This window comes from Protopterus annectens, chromosome 17.part0 (assembly GCF_019279795.1).
Source record: "Protopterus annectens isolate FY-2018-M chromosome 17.part0, PAN1.0, whole genome shotgun sequence".
Taxonomy (NCBI): Eukaryota; Metazoa; Chordata; order Ceratodontiformes; family Protopteridae; genus Protopterus; species Protopterus annectens.
This window is the reverse complement of record NC_056751.1, coordinates 184,573,117-184,590,390: the sequence shown is the minus strand read 5'-3', so window position 1 is coordinate 184,590,390 and position 17,274 is coordinate 184,573,117.

Sequence of the window (17,274 nt, the reverse complement as noted above, 5' to 3'; positions counted from 1 at the left end):
TGTACCTGACAAGACATTTGCAGCAGCTGGAAATGCTACAGAAGTACCTCACAAAGAGGATTACTGGCCTCAAACAAATGCCCTACACTGACCGCCTCAAAAAACTCCAGCTTTACTCCGTAGCATATTGCCTACTCTGAGGTGATCTCTGCCTAACATATAAAGCTATGTCAAACCCAGAGCTGTTGGACATGCTACACCTAAAGAAATCCCAATCCCTCCAAGCTACACACTCTAGGGACCTAAACCTTGTCACCACAATAAACAGGACATGCTGGAGGGATAGAATCCTGTCTCAGAGACTTCCCATACTCTGGAACAGGCTACCCATCTATGTCAAGCAAAGTTCTTCATTAGCACTCTTCAAGAAAAATCTTGATGATCACTTCTGTGTCTCAGCTTGACAGTAATCCAGGAAACCTTGCTGGCTAGGCTTACAAAGGCCCTTGGGTCAATAGCCTAGTACCTACCTATGAACCTATGAACCTATTACCCTCAGTTTTCTGTTACTTGTGCTATTTATGGTGGTGTATTTGTCTTTTGATTCTTGCCTAAAAAAGGCACTATGGGGGTGGCAAGAGCCTTGGCCAGTATTCGAAAGCCTAAGGGTGACAGGTGCAAGCCATCTCTAGCGAAGCAGCGTGACTTGTAGAGCATGTCATCACAGGTGGACAGATGCTGGATCCCCTTTGAATTACACCAGAAACTTAGCCAATTGTTGAAATCGAAAATTTTTTCTTTATACCGTGGTATCATTCTTGGTGAGGGCAGGATGCTACTCAGAGTCAGGGTCTTACCAGCCTGGGCTACGTGATCTTCCATGTCTCTTTTCATGTAGTTCAGGGAGGTATGACTCAGGTCATTCACACCAACATGGACAATGACAGAGTCATATTTGTACTTGTTCTGGAGTGACTTGAGTGCTTGTGTTATGCGGCGGATCCTGACACCCGACAGGCAGCTAACAGTAACCTTCTCCTTATTCAGCCTAGTGAGTGGGACATCAGTGTGCCTGACTACAGAGTCACCTATTACTAGTATGTTGGATATGTTATTTTGCCTTAAGGGCTGTGATTGCATGGAACACTAGTTTTGTGAAGTATATGTTTCATGGTTTGTGTTGGGGGTGGAGGTTGCTTGGATGTTAGCTTTGGAGGTCTTTGTTGCTTTTGCAGATTTTTATTTAGAGCCTCTGAGTATGTTTTCATGTATTTATTTGTGTTTTTTGCCAGTGCTGGTTTAATGGGTCTATGTGAGACTGGTGGTGTGATGCAAGTATTTCCCTTCTCCTCTTGACTGTCTGATCCAGTCTTGGGTTGAGAGAGTTTAGCCTCCAGTTTGGCTGTATAATTGCATTTCTAACATGTATTAGTGTTTGGTGGTAGGAGGAGAGGGTTGTCTGTGTACATGAGGCAGTTGTAACATTGCCTCAAAATGCCCAGATTCACCAGTTGGACTGGAGAGTACACCTGAAACTGCCCTTTGGACATGCCTGGATAGGTACAGTGAATGATTGTTTTACTGGATGGTTGGTAAGGTCGAATAGACAGCCTTGTCCTTCTGTACAGTACAGGAGGGTCTAGTGCTAGGGTTTATAAGTGCTTGCTATGAGTTTTGAGCAAGTGCCAGGCTGAGAAATGAATGGCTTGATTGCTTTAAGTTGAAAGTCTGTCTAGTTCCAAGGGAAAAATTGAAGAGGAGACTTTGTGGAGCCGGGAATAGTTATACCCTAGCTAATCGGCACTGCTCGGTGCGCAAAACTGGGCAAATGCGGTATTTATAGCAGGGAAATGAAAGAGATAGAAATTAGCCCAAAATGACCAATAAACTACTAATTTCTGGGCTGAAACCACTCCTCCAGGGACAGATAGGCTGCTCAAAGCTCCCCTGTCTCACAGGTGAACAGAGAAACTTCCTCCTATCCAAGTAAGGTATGGACAAACACAGAGATTTCTAGCACAGCCCTGAATTCAGCACTAACCTGAAAACTGGACTATACTAGCTTAGAAAGGTGGGAAACAAGTATATATATATATATATATATATATATATATATATATTTTTTTTTTTTCCAGAAAATAAAGCAGATACAATAAAAAAAACACTTTAAATGCACAGAAAAGGAAACTTATTGTTATATATTGCAAATCAGAGTTGTAATCAATGCCCCTAGTAATAAAGTAGGAAGAAACACAAATACAGTAAAAGCAGGGGAATAAAGTGCAATTTATATATATATAATATATATATATATATATATATATACACATATATATATATATATATATATATATATATATATATATATATATATATATATCTATAAGCAATAGAAAATTAACAAACTGATTTAAACAAGTTACCCAATTAACCAGAAAAAAAGCTAAAAACTGAGCCCTGTTCCAGCAGTCTTCAATCAGAGAAGTTCTAACTGCACACTCCTGCTACTAGGGTACAGGGGAACCTTCTCCAAAAAAAGATGGCCTGGTTCATTGCTCAAGTTATACAAACAAAGCTATATTCAGCAGGCCTGAATCTGGTCTATAGTACAGCAACAAGACACACCAATTTCATAAAGAAACAGCTCAAATAAGCAGGCACAATAAGCCTGTGACCAGAAATTCCCAGCTCAGAAGGGCAGAACCCAGCATCTCCTCCACAAGAGTGCAGACCACAAACCCTCTTAATGTAGAATAACTTGCCTAAAGGCCAAGTGCTTAAGCCAAAACTAATACACTTTTAGAATAGCAGAGACTGGGCCTTCAATCAGCAATTCCCAGCTTAGAAGGATGTAAGCTACCTGTCCTGCCACAACAGTACAGACCACAAACCTTCTTAATGTAAAACAACCTGTATGAAACCCAAGTGCTTAAACCAAAAGACTTAGAATAACAGTTACAATTTAATCAGGCTACTACCAAGCAGTAATAAATGCAGAAGAATAAATAAAATTGAGTACTTTTAAGAAAAGCAAAATAAAGTATGAGGAAACACAAATACAGTAAAAGCAGATGAATAAAGTGCAATTTCTGTAAGTGCAAAGAGAGAGGAAGGAAGAACCTAAGTGAGTTGGCCTTCTCGAATCTTCTCTCTGTATTAAGTAGAGTGAACACTAGACTCAGAATATGATCTCACTGTACTTGGTTAAGTGAGCAAATGAGATGGACCCAGGAAGAGTGTTCTAATACAGACTTACAGGAGGGGCAGGCAACTCCAGAGCCACCAACACTAACACCAACATAAGAACAAGGAGGGTGGGTGGGAAACTAACTGCAGAGAGACACACAGCACACTGTTCAATGAAACACACAATTAGGAAACATAAAAAATTAAATACAGTACTTTTAAAACTGCAAGTTTATACTTAACAGAAGACTAAAATACACTACTGCAAGTTTCACTTAACTTCAGCTTCTAATACAGGTGATTGTAGCCAAACAAGTCTCTCAGAAGTTGAGTTTAAAATGATTTCTCAAACTTTGTGGCTAGCACTTAAAGTACAGAGGAAGCCCTCTAGGCTATTAAATATCAGATAACAAAGAAGTGAGAAGACCACACCCCCTCATAGCAGAGACACACAGCATACTATTCAATGAAACACACAATTAGGAAACAGAAAAAATGAAATACAGTACTTTAAAAACTGCAAGTTTGTACTTAACTGAAGACTAAAATACACTACTGCAAGTTTCACTTAACTTCAGCTTCTAATGCAGGTGATTTTAGCCAAGGAAGTCTCTCAGAAGTTGAGCATAAAATAATTTCTCAAACTTTGTGGCTAGCACTTAAAGTACAGAGGAAGCCCTCTAGGCTATTAAATATCAGATAAAGAAGTGAGGAGACCACCACCCCCTCTTATAGCAGAGAGACACACAGCACACTATTCAATGAAACACACAATTAGGAAACAGAAAAAATGAAATACAGTACTTTTAAAACTGCAAGTTTGTACTTAGAAGACTAAAATACACTACTGCAAGTTTCACTTAACTTCAGCTTCTAATGCACGTGATTGTAGCCAAGCAAGTCTCTCAGAAGTTGACCATGCATACATACAAATATTTCAAGCACGGGCATTAATGCCCTTCTAGCTTGCCACTATACCAAAATACTTGTTCCCATAGCAAGTGTCCAGGCTATTCTTAAAATATTTAAACTAATACTTGCTTTAATGTAATTTGGTAGTCTGTTCCATGCATTAGCTACTCTGTCAAAGAACCAATTAGTACACTTTTTAATTCCTGTAGAATCTTCTACATCAGTCATTTGATGATTCTTTAGTATTTTTGATAACCCAAACATTCCCAGAGGTAGTTGTCCCTAAATGCCCTATATACCTGAATAAGATCTCCTCTTAAATATCTGTAAGAGACACTGTACAAGTTCAGATATTTTAGTCTTTCATAATAACTTAAATGTTCACATCCATGGATGCCCTTGGTATATTTCCTTTGTACTCTTTCCAGTTTATTCATGCTTGTTTTCTTATAGGGTTTCCATATTGTTATTCTATACTCATGTTTGGGTCTAATGTAACTAACAAACAATGATATCATCATTTTAGATTTCCTAGACTTTATGAATATTTTTATATAACCTATAGTCCTATAACTATCATTAACCAATTGGTTGATATAATTAGAAATCCTCATAGCCGAATCTACCCATATAACCAGGTCCTTAAAAAATGAGTCTACGGTTTCAATGACTGTGTGCTGCATTAAATATTCACTTTTCAATTTATGTCTCCCAAATCTCATATGCTTAGCTTTTGATGTTTTTATCAGCATATTATTCTCCTGTTCCCAAATGGTCAATTAGGTCAAGTTATTTTGCAGACATGCCTTATCTGTAACACATGTAATCAGTTTACCCAATTTTAGGTTGTCTGCATATAGACTGTAGAACACCTCAGATGAAAAAGTGAGGTCTGAAAGATACCCTCTAAACAAGGGCCTAAGACAGAGCCCTGAGAAACACCCTGACTGTAACCAAGGATTTCACCTGTCCAGTTATTGTATGATACTTGCCATGTCCTATATGTAAGCCATGTAGCTATCCATTTTATCAAGAGTGCATCAATACCTAGTTGTACTAATTTATTGATCAGTGTTTTGTGTATGATCCTGTCAAATGCTTGAGTTAATTCCATATAAATTACATCACAGCACATTTTTTCATTCATAGCTGTTATTATGTTGTTATAGAACATCATGTTACAGGTGGTAATATATCTATTTTCAACATATGCATGGTGATATATGGTTCAAGTCCCAACCTATCCAGTTCTGACAATAACTTATCCAATATTACCTTCTCCATTATTTTTCACAACATGAAAGTAGACTTAAGGGTCTACATGATTCTGGGTTTGTCCTACTCCCCTTTCCCTTAAAGACAGGTTTAATAACCACGTCTCCAATCTTCAGGAATCTCCCCATATTTATATGACCCAGTGAATAATAGATATAATGGTACTGTAAGTTTTTGCTGAAGTGTTCTCATGTCATTGTTACTAATTCCGACTCCTCCCTGTCCTTTGTTTGGATCCAGTTTGCGCAGTTCCTTTTCAATATAATCTAATTTGATTCCAGTATCTGGAGTTACCTGGATGTCATTAGGACAACTTATCACCCCTTCTGTGGAGTCAAACTGCTCTGTATAAGATTTTGTAAATATATCTATAATCTGTTGTGTCTGAGAATAAATTTTACAATCTGCACACAGTTTATCAATTTGTGTCTTTACTCCTTCCACATCTTATGTATCTATAAAATGGTTTTCTATTATGTTCAATATCTTTGTATAATTTTTCTTCAAATTTTTCTTGACCTTGTCTCACACTATACTTAATCTGTTTGTCCAGCTTATTTTTTGCTTTTACTATCACATGAATATCCTGGAAGCCATGATCAAGCCTGCATGTGACCTCTGTTGTCCATGTCTTGGAATTATTTATTATTACTTAGTTTCAATAGTTGCTGATTTAAAATGGATGGCTCTATATGTCATGAATTGTTCTACTTCTTAAGCAGCCATTGAAACAATAAAGAAATGCTGATATTAGATAATAGATCATGCTTCTGTCTAATGGAATCTTGCAAATTTATGAATTAATGTAATTAAACTAGACTAAAGAATTAATCATGTAACCTGTGCTCCATTTCTTATTCTTTTTCTTGTCTTACTGAAAGAGCTATATAAACTTTGGAAAGAGGAGATAAAGAAAACAATAAATGACAAATAATCATGCTTTATTTTCAACTCCTTGCTCTCTGCAAGAATTATCTTATCAAAATAATCTGCTACAGTTGTGTCCTAAAGTGTGGAATGTCACCAGGGCAAACATTTATTTATTTATTTTATTTTACATTTGTTGACTGGGCTGGTCTAACTGGATATATGTCCATTTTCAGTAGAGGCCTGGGGAGAAAAGCTCCAACATAAGAAATAGTATAATAGCATACAGTATATGCAATAGACAGATATTACATTACATTCTTTTAGAATAGACAATACAAAAATTGTGTAAGATTTACCTGGAAAAAAAAACATTGGATAGCATATAATAAGATGATAAAGAATACCAAGAATTGTTATCTTAAATTAGAGGAATGGTTACAGGCATACAATCTAATACTTACATACAGTACATATTCAGTAGAGGCCTGGGGAGAAAAGCTCCAATGTAGGCATACATTTGTGTCCAGTTATTATGAGGCTAATCATAACTTCTGTACATTTTTATTAAAGTCTGCACATATACTACACCTTAAGGTTTACACATTCCTTTGAGTGACTCATGAATGAGTATTATGTTTCCCAATACAGTCATTAGAGAAAATCAAATTTCAAATGGCCTTTCCCCTGCGTTTTCATTTATAGCTTTGCTCCAAGTCTAATGATAGTTACAGCCACAAGCACTTCTTTTAAAGGTGCTCCACCTTAAATTCATGAATGTGCCTCTGTTTGTTTTTTATCCCTATTGTCATGAAAGGAAATACTGCCAGCCCAGCTATCTGGAATTATGTAAATAATTATATGTCATTTGTGAATATCAACATGATTCATATACTTGTGTTACAGATGTATTAGAAATGCATGTCATATTGTACAGATGTGTGCTGAAGAGATACTTTGTACAGTACTTAGCTTAAAAAATGCAACCACAATGTACTCTACAGGAAAAGAGTAGAAATATATATGTACTACTGTGACTGTTTAGATGTATATGGAAATTGGAACACAGAAGGTTAACTTGAAAAACTTCAGAAAAATAGCTGAAATTAAATTACCTTATAGCAGGACAATAAAAAGATGAAGTCTTTCAGTTACAGAGCAGTAACAGACAAAATGTCTGGAAGTAGAAGTTTTTTTGTACTGTCTTGGAAGTGTTTATTGTTTTATGACTTCCAGAATCTGCAAACATCTGAGGCCTTTGTTTATGTATTTTCACAGGTAGATGCTAAATGCTACCTCAATGGTTGTTTTTGAGCCTGGGAACTGAAGTCAGATGACAAGACATGACATCATTCTGCAAGTATCCCAGCAGTAATATTTGAGATATTAATTTAAGAAGTATCTGAGAAAGAGACTGGGTATTTTGTATTTTGTCTTTGACCTGGCAGCATTACATGGAAACATCCACTCACCGCATCTGTCTTGCCTTGCTATAAGTAAGTTAACTAGGGTACAGTAATTTATTTTAGATTTGGTAAGGAATATAGTAAAGATTAGTTTAGATGTTTTCTGTATTTACTTGAGACTGTCCTGCAATGTGGTTTTAAATATTTCCTGTGACTTTGAACTCTGATGTCACTGTGAATACATATTTATGTTCATCTTGTTCTTTTATTATTTATTATTAAATATATTTAAACCTTTTAATTGTGGCTGGTCTGTCTAGAGATATTTAAGCTCTGAGAGTACTTGCATATCTGTTTGGTGACACTGTGCAGGCCACTCCTAATAACCTTGCTCTTGGTCAAACTACCATTTGGATTAATAATAACATTACACAGTAAGATTGAACACCCTTTGTTAAGGGCCTTACAGTAGCTGATAAGGGGTTCTGGTGGCAGACATAGCTACCTTATAGTCTGGGCAGAAGGGGGCATAGCTAGTAAACCTGTGCCAGCCTTTCCCAGGTGTGTATGTGTGTGTGTGTGTGTGTGTGTGTGTGTGTGTGTGTGTGTGTGTGTGTGTGTGTGTGTGTGTGTGTGTGTGTGTGTGTGTGTGTATGTGTGTGTGTGTGTGTGTGTGTGTGTGTAAAACAAATCTCCAAGAGTGTGTGTGCCAGCTATTTGGCCATGAACACGAAGCACTAGTTGGACAGAGAGAGTGTTGGATGACTTGGCTTGGAACCCTGGCTAAGGACTCAAATCTATAGCTGTGCACCTGGGGAGTCTTATTGGGGATCTGGAGAAAGAGTGAGAAACCAGCCCCAGACTGAATGTGATCTCTATGTGCTCTTAAGGGGAATTTCACATTACTGTGTGGGTACTTGTCATCTTCCCAGTGTGTACGTCCCTCACTGTTGCCAGTGGTGAGAATTGAGGTTCCTTGATTACTGATCCAGTGCTGGGGTGTCACATCTGCATCCTCTTCTTTTTCATGAAATTCCCAGATGAGCATGTAAAACTCATTGTCTGTATCAGCAATTATAAATATAAACAACATTTGCATATGCATGTGAATTTATTGAAAAAATGAAGAATAGCAGGTTACTCAATGGTCTCATCTGACACCAAGCACCAAGGCTAATAGAACTGCCATAGACATATAGAATCCAACTGCCATAATTTAATATGTGTCATGAGTTGTTTGAAAATATTTTTAGAAAATGTAAGCAAAATTCCATATTTCTGCAAGTTTCCACAAAATATGTAGCAGTGACTAGTGGGGCAGCACTGGAAAGCTGGCAACTAGATGGATAATTATGATGCCAATACTATAGACCTACTGGTTAAGCTTATTGACATATACTTATCTGAAAATATTGTGAGTGCACTGCAGGAACTTTTCTAAGTTCAGGGTAAAACATATAGCTTGAATTTCATTTTAGAGTTTTAAAATCATTGCCACTATAATGCTACTATTGGGTTTTAAGTTTCCCTGTAATACATACTGATTTCTGGAATCATTTGTTTGTGAATTAGTTTGGAAAAGCATTTATCACAAAATTTTCAGGACTCAACAAATATTCTTATTATAGTCTTCAGGTATCAAAAGCTGTAATAAAGCAATGCTGATTAGAACACAAAAAGTTAAACAAAGAATTACCTCCCAGCTGAGCCTGATGACAATTATATACTTGGAAGAAATGCTTATGTATTGATGATTAATACTTATATATGTTGATTCTTCCAGATCTGAAAGACAAGATCTTGAAGAAAACAGTGGGCCTAGAAGCAGACTTTTGAAAGAAGTATCAAAATTACAAGTTTTACACATGGATGTATCACAATAACAAGGTTTGCACCTGGAGATGAAGTCCATGTGTTAAACAACTTGTTGACTTAAATGGATTCATGGAGTGCCTGAGAGTTGTTCTGGATCTGTATTGTATACCACAATCAAAGGCAACATTTTGCCTGTGAAGGGACACATAGCTAAAATACCACCTTGGTACAGAGAGACTGTACAAGGATGGGAATTTCAAAAAATAAACAGAAGATTTATTGAACAGCCTGAACGTTCCCACGGGTATGTTAACAGAGACACAAGGCATACATGTGGTAGTTGCCCTGGAGCAAACTGTTACTGTGCAAAGCCATGACAGACAGATATATTTTTAAATATATACAGTTACCTGTTGCCAACTCACCTAGAAGTTTCACGTGCAAATGAAGTACCCCTATTTGCTATAAGGTCAATGTTAGATAGTATTTTTCCTGGAAGGGGTAAAAATGTGCTGTGGTTTGATTATAAGGGCAGTAAGACTTCCCAGAACTTCCTGAGCAGAAAAGCAAAATTGAACAATTATATGCTAAATTACCATCTATTGCTTGGGAATGGTGTGCCTTTGAACAAAATATAATGTACTAGCGAAAGGTGGCCTATACTAACATGATTAAATTATGCAGGGAGTATTTTGCATTCATATGATTCCTCACTTGATGATGCTGTATGTACAGTGTAAAGATTTACATGAAGCAATGCTAATTCAGTAGACCCATCTCAAACTAGGTTGATCCAAAATCACCTGCACTTGTTTACCAGATGATGTGGTGTGCATGTGTGTGTGTGTGTGTGTGTGTGTGTGTGTGTGTGTGTGTGTGTGTGTGTGTGTGTGTGTGTGTGTGTGTGCGCGCGTGAGTGTGCATGTGCATATGCATATGCATGTAAGTACATGTGTGTGTGTGTGTGTGTGTGTGTGTGTGTGTGTGTGTGTGTGTGTGTGTGTGTGTGTGTGTGTGTGTGTTCAAAATGCAGATTGTAAGTTATTCATAATAGGCTTTGACAAGAGATTGTCTATCTTTTCCTTTTTATTCATTCAGACAAATCAATATGGTATTGCTCTGACAACAGAACACACAAAAAAAATAATCAGTTGCTCTGATAGATGATATCAACTGGAATGCATCACCCGATGTCATACTAGATTCAGTGTTAAATATGGCAGAAAAGAATGGGAATTTTTACATACCACTTTGGTAGTCCTTAATCTGCCAGGAAAGTTTATTGAACTAAATGATATCCTGTAGAAGTATACAATACTTATTTTAGAGATCTCAGGGCATCTTTGGATCACCATCACCTTTCAAAGTACATTAGAAGTACATTTCCCTTAACTTTGACCTTTTTTTGCCCTTTACACAAATCCATCAGTAAACGTCTTTAAGTGGCATCTATATATTGTAGGACTGGCTTTTGACAAAAAGGTTTGCAGGATTCCTCTGTTTGTCAGTGATTTGCCCCTTTACCAGACACCTCCATCTTCTTCATTATCTGAACTGAAATGTAGCCTAAAGGTTTTCCAGAGATTCTCAGTTTGCAGGATCAATATGGATAAATCCCTGACTATAGCAGTAAATGAGTCTGCCAACCCTGTCATTAGGGAACACTTCCCAGTCCAATTGGAAGTATACTCCCTTACTTATTTAAGAGTTGTCCTTAACTCCTAATCTCCAGAAAACCAATATGGATGCAAATAATTCATTAGTCTTAGAGCCTGAAATGCTATTCAGCACTTTTTATTGAGTACTGCGGCATCTTGTGACTCCATTTGAAGTCCTAATATTTGAAAGTGCATACCATTTGTAACAGACCCATCATTTCACTGTACCTAAAATGATGTCTAAGGTTTAAATCTTTTGTTGCTTTTATTATACTTCCATTTTGAACATATTACAAGAAGTGCAGTCAGCCTAGTTTAGTCTCATTGATGTTAGGCTCTTACAACAATAGCTTTTCTTATATGACCAGTACTTTTATTTCATGTTCACTATACTGGAGATATGGCAAGATCCCTTAAACATCATAAGAGATGGTGGTAGGAATAAAAAATCACCAAAAGTAAATGTTTGAGGTGCACGTCTGTTAATACTACATAGTGTTAGTTATGAATTATGAAATATTTAGTATGTTAGTATCAACAAGGACACTACCATAAACTCAAAGCCATTGAAACAAGCATTGTAAAATATTAAACACTTTATTTCCAAAGTCATGAACTAAGCACTTTCGTCTTGTAGTAAAGATTTCATCAGGCAACCCTTGTTTCAACGGATTTGAGTTTGTGGTGGTATCCTTGTTATTTGTTTGTTTTGGTGCCTTTCTGGTTATTAGTATGTTAATATGTCTTTAATATTTTCATAACAGAGTAGGTTTACTATTACTAAGGGACAGCCTGATGAACCTTAAGGAAGGAGAATCACAAATATTCCCAAAGTCTACATGAATGATGTACAAAGCAGAGATATTAGAGGCATTTATGCATCTCACTGTAATGACAAGTGACATGTATTTCAATGCTTATTTTCAAAATGAGATGTATAAGTGATTGAAAGAGCTTACCAGAAAGCTTATATTACAGCAGATAAAACTGCCATTGATACTTACCATCTAATTGTAAAACTAGAACGGCATTACAAATTAATCATATATTACATTACAGACAAATTCGTGATGTTCAATATTTTTAAAAAAACAAGCTCTGTGAAAGGATGTACAAGGCATTGCATGAAAGCTCAAAGCCAAATTAAGAAAAATAATACATATAGTACCTCTCAAGAATTTATAATTAATGAGCTACATTAAGTTGTAAAAATTATCCATAAAACATAACTTGACCCCTATATACTGTAAAATAAAAAAATGCAGTTTATGACTTTGACTCGCATGAATAACTCTTTTGTTTGGAGTGTATTTTTGTTGCTGATACTTTTTAGTATTTTTGTTGACAGAGATGTTACAACTGAGTGAGATGTATGTTTATAACTAGGTTTTGCCCAAAAGGTATTTGAATTTGTCATTACCTGACCCCATGTGCAAAAATGGGAAAAGGTGTTGTGGGTGAATGGATTAAAGGCATGAAGGACAGAAGGGTGTAACTAGGTGCAGGTAAAGATTGACTGAATTATGCTGTTATAGGCTGTAACACTGACCCTAATGCCATAACAGAGTTGCTTTCTCCAATTTTCAACACCTCAAAGTTATTCTATTCCTTTATGAAAACTAATACTTGTAATTTTGTTATTGAATTGTCTTCATGTATTCAAAAGACTCAGCTTTCTTCTCAGTCTAGTTGGACTATGTTTTGGAAAGATGAGGCCAATCTGGTACAGACACATGAGCTGACTATTCACTGACTATCTGATTTTACATGACTAACACTGTAAGAAGAACTATAGAAAGTCCTTTTTCTTAGAAAATTGTCCTCAACTGCAAGTATTGCCATGAGGGTATGTTTTTTTTTTCAGATGGACTTCACAGCAACCTATCTAAGTGGCAACTATTTTTAGATTTCTTCACAGATAGGTTAGCTCAACAGTACACACTACTGTCAACCCAAGACAGAGAGAGAAAAAAAAATGTTTATCTACTGTATTATCATGCATTTCCCATACTCTTGTCAAATAATCCCCATCCTTTACCAAGTTTCCATTTTACTGTGATAATTAACATTTTTTGAATAACAACTTTTTCCCCACTGGGATCCCACAAATTCAACCTGTCTACCCTCACCTATAGCTGAGTGCATCAAATAACAGATTTCAGGATTAGGAAACCCATAACTCCCCAGTTACACAAGAAGGCACAGTTTCTCCTTAGGTAATCTTGCATCACCCACAGAACCACACAGAAATTTCATGAATTCATTAGCCAATAGCCCTTCATACAGTGAATGAATTTTAAGGCTACTTTCCCAGTAAGAAAGTAAAGACAGAGCTTTTTCCACTGTCCCAATTTAATCAACATTTCCCTTAGTCCTTTGTGAAGGGCTAAACTTCATGCATAAAATATCCAGACTGGTTGAGCCAAGAATGATTCCAAGATATTCGGTATATACTTAACCAGGCACATCCAACAACTGGAATGTCCATAGATGTTCCTCACAAAAATAATTTAGGGCTTAAATCACATGTCCTATGCAGACCACCTCAAAGCCCTATCCCTGTATTCTGTCTTATACAGGCTAACGAGGAGAAATCTATGCCTGGCATACAAGGAATTATTGGACCCCACTCTGATGGACCTCCTGCATATCCACAAAACAAACATCACCAGAATTACCAATTCTAAAGACATTAACCTTGCCTCTGATGTTAATAAGCCCTGCTGGAATGACATTTATGTATCCCAGAGACTGCCCCTTCTCTGAAACAGACTCCCCATTCATGTGAAGCAGTTCCTCCCTAATTCAATTCACTTGTAACTTAGACAACTCCATGCAGAACCAGAAATTCACCTCTGGTTTGGCACTTATGTCTCTAATGGACACAGGCAGCCTCTAAATTGCTCATTTCCCAGGCCTTTGCTTGTAAATGTTTTATCTTCCAAACACCTGCTTGAACTACGAAGGATACCAGAACTTGTCAGATATTTCAGATGGAGGACAAGGCTTAAAAAGGCCCCATTGGTCATTGGCTTTGTACACACGTATGAACCTATATTTGGGTTTCAAAGAAATTGAAATCCATGGTGCTGCAAGTGAATCTGTTTGATCTGACCTTTTTCATTACAGGTAGTAATACATATTTCTATGTACTGTTCTGTAACCCAGAGATCTGAGTAAAATATATTGTAATATTGTAATTGTATATTGGGCAAATATATTGCCCCCGCCCGCAATCTTAACTAGCTTATTAAGGCCACTACTGCTAATAAAAACAAATCTAAGGCTACAGTCACTCCTGCCTGTTGCCTGTCATTAGCTGAAAAGGAGATGGAAGTGTACCATTTCTCTATTGATAATGCTGCCTCAGAACTCTTTAGTTTTTCAGTGCTTGCATCTGATTATTTTTTGATTCAGGAAATAAAAGTTCCTAGTCATCTATCACATGCCATACACAATACAGAGAAATATGATTGGATCACTAATCGTAAATGGCTTATTATGTCTTTTAGACATAGATGCCAAGAAATTCACCTTGAGGCGAATTTCAAGTGGTGAATCGTGGGATCCATGTTGAGAACACATAATAAAGGTTATGATCAGAAACACAATTATATTTCTTTGCAGTGTATAGCGCTTTATCTGGTCCATGTTCGACTGGTTACAGAAAAAAAAGGAAAAGCGCTAAGTAAGTTGCCAGCTTTCAAAGCCGTAAAACACTTAGTAAGCTCTGTCAGAAAGATAGCGTAACACACACTGTCTTATGTTAAGGAAAGTCAGTGACAGATTAGTGGCACAAACAGCAGACAGAATAAAATCTGTTTTTAATTCTGCTGCTGTCATTTTCTGGCCATTACAGGTGGGTTTTACTGCCTAGTGAGATATGCTAACTTACAAACTAAAGCAGGGGTGCTTAACAATTGTTAAGACTGGGTCTCGCTCTATCAAAGCAGTTGAATGCTTTTTCTCTTTTTTTTTGCGATATCAGAGAGAAATCATGGTGCTACATGCAACGCTTGTTTTTATACAAAATCTTTGATAATACTGTTAATATGTTAAGCTTTGAACAGAATCTGCCCTTCACAGTTATAGTCCAGAATTAAACACAGTTAGCTCCATATATAGCACCGGTAGTAGCTTAGACATTTGGCCCCTGCTAGGTCAATAATCAGAGAAGTCCAAGGTGACCAACACTCTGAATGAAACTTTATTTGTCCACATAGTTTACCTTGATCTGGCTAAAGCACTGAATATTATACCCCATAGCAGAATCATAGATTGTCCCAGGGGTCTGAAGGTAAATGAAGCTTTATTTGTCTCCATGGTCATACAAAGCAGGTAAGAATAGGAATACTCTTATCTCACCATTGTGTGTCAGCAGTGGAGTTAATAAATGCTGTGTCAGGGGGACACTCCTTTGCGCCATTCTTGGCTCAAATGTCAACACTTACTACAGCATTTGGTTCGCGAAACATAGAGCTGACTGTACACCTGGGAACCATTTCCTTAAGTTAGCTGATACCACCTCCTTTCAAATATCATATAACATTACTCATAGCTGGTGAAGTAGAAATTACTTTAGCTTTAATGTCAAAAAAAAGAAGCATTTTGGCATTTGGTGAAATACCACCATCAGGTTTATACACTATCTGGCAACAGCTAATAGTTGACAAAATATTAAAAGACAGTAGAGGCCTTTTAGATGATAACCATAGAGATAATATCCTGAAATTTGACACCTATATAACATCTGCCACCTACAAACCATACAGAGTTGCCCTCCTGATCTTGAATGTTGTTGAGAGGCATGCCAGAGACATACTGTAACTGTCCCTATTTATACAGCTCTTACCAGATCAGCTTTTGGATACTGTACTCTGTTTTTTAGCCTATTCACACCCCATCTGGTGCAACTGGCGATGGTACAATGGATCCTTATAAAGACAATTGAAGGACTTCAAGGCTTGTCTTAAAGAGAAATACATCAGCAGCTCTGTCCTATTGTCTTCTTAGAAGAGACATATGCCTGACATACAGAGTATGAAAGGGGCCCTGACTACTTTAAGCCCTTTGCTTTGAATGACCCGTGGTAATCTGAATACACAAGGATGCTTTGTCTCATTACAATTAGCAGCAGATATATCATGAAACATGACAACTTCTAATCTCAAAAATGTCCACAACTATGGAATAAACTCCTCCTCTCAATTAAATTCAACCTATCAATTCATGTCTTCGAGAAGGAATTTGTTGACTGCATGGGTACCCACAAGTTCTAACGTGATCCCTCTTACAATAAATAATAGAGCTTGAACTTATTCTCTAAACACATGAACAGACAGGAATCTATGCATATGCATTCACATTTGAGTTTTATGCAGAGATGCATGCAGTCCTCCTGAGTGGATATTACATGAATAACATATCCTTAAATTTGTTTCTCCCATGGATGTTTTATCTGTCTGTTTGTAATTATTTAACAATATTTGCAGAATATTGAGGGTCTATTTCCAGTCATAGCCTTGTTACAAATATGAAATGAAATATAGTACAGAGATAAAGAGTCAGTTATGTAGGCTATATAGACTCATATACTTAATACAAATGAATGTTAGGATCTACTGTTTATGATACAGGGTGGAAATGATTGTGAAGTCAAAATGTTATAAGCTTTATCGTTTCTATTCCCACTTCCTTTAGTGTTATTGAAATTATGGTGCAAGCAGCAGTAAATGCATACAGTGCCTTATCAACATCTCAGCAAACTGAACTGCCAAGCCATTTGTAAACCAATAAAAGCAAATGGCAGATTTTGATGATGTGGATTTCAACAGAGTGTGACAATTTTATAAAATATTTGTCAGTTATCTTATATATCAATCAGTTATGATTGTTAAATTAAGTATATTTATCTACCTACATTGTAATGATCCTTTAAGAAAGTGCTTCTGGTAAGGTGATCTGCTTAATGTTTTTTTCAGGCCTGGATTTAGAGTCATCGTTTTGGCTATTTTAATTTTTTCTGTGTGTTAAAGCAGAAATACATAAGCATTTCTGTTCATCACTTACTAACAAATTAATTGAAGCTCCTGTGGCTTAGCTGGGATAACATGACTGATGCTAATTCAGCAGTTCAGTTTTAATTTAGCTGATACTATGTAGTTGTGTAAAGTGTACCTGTATAATGTGTTTACAGTCTATACTCATTTTATTGT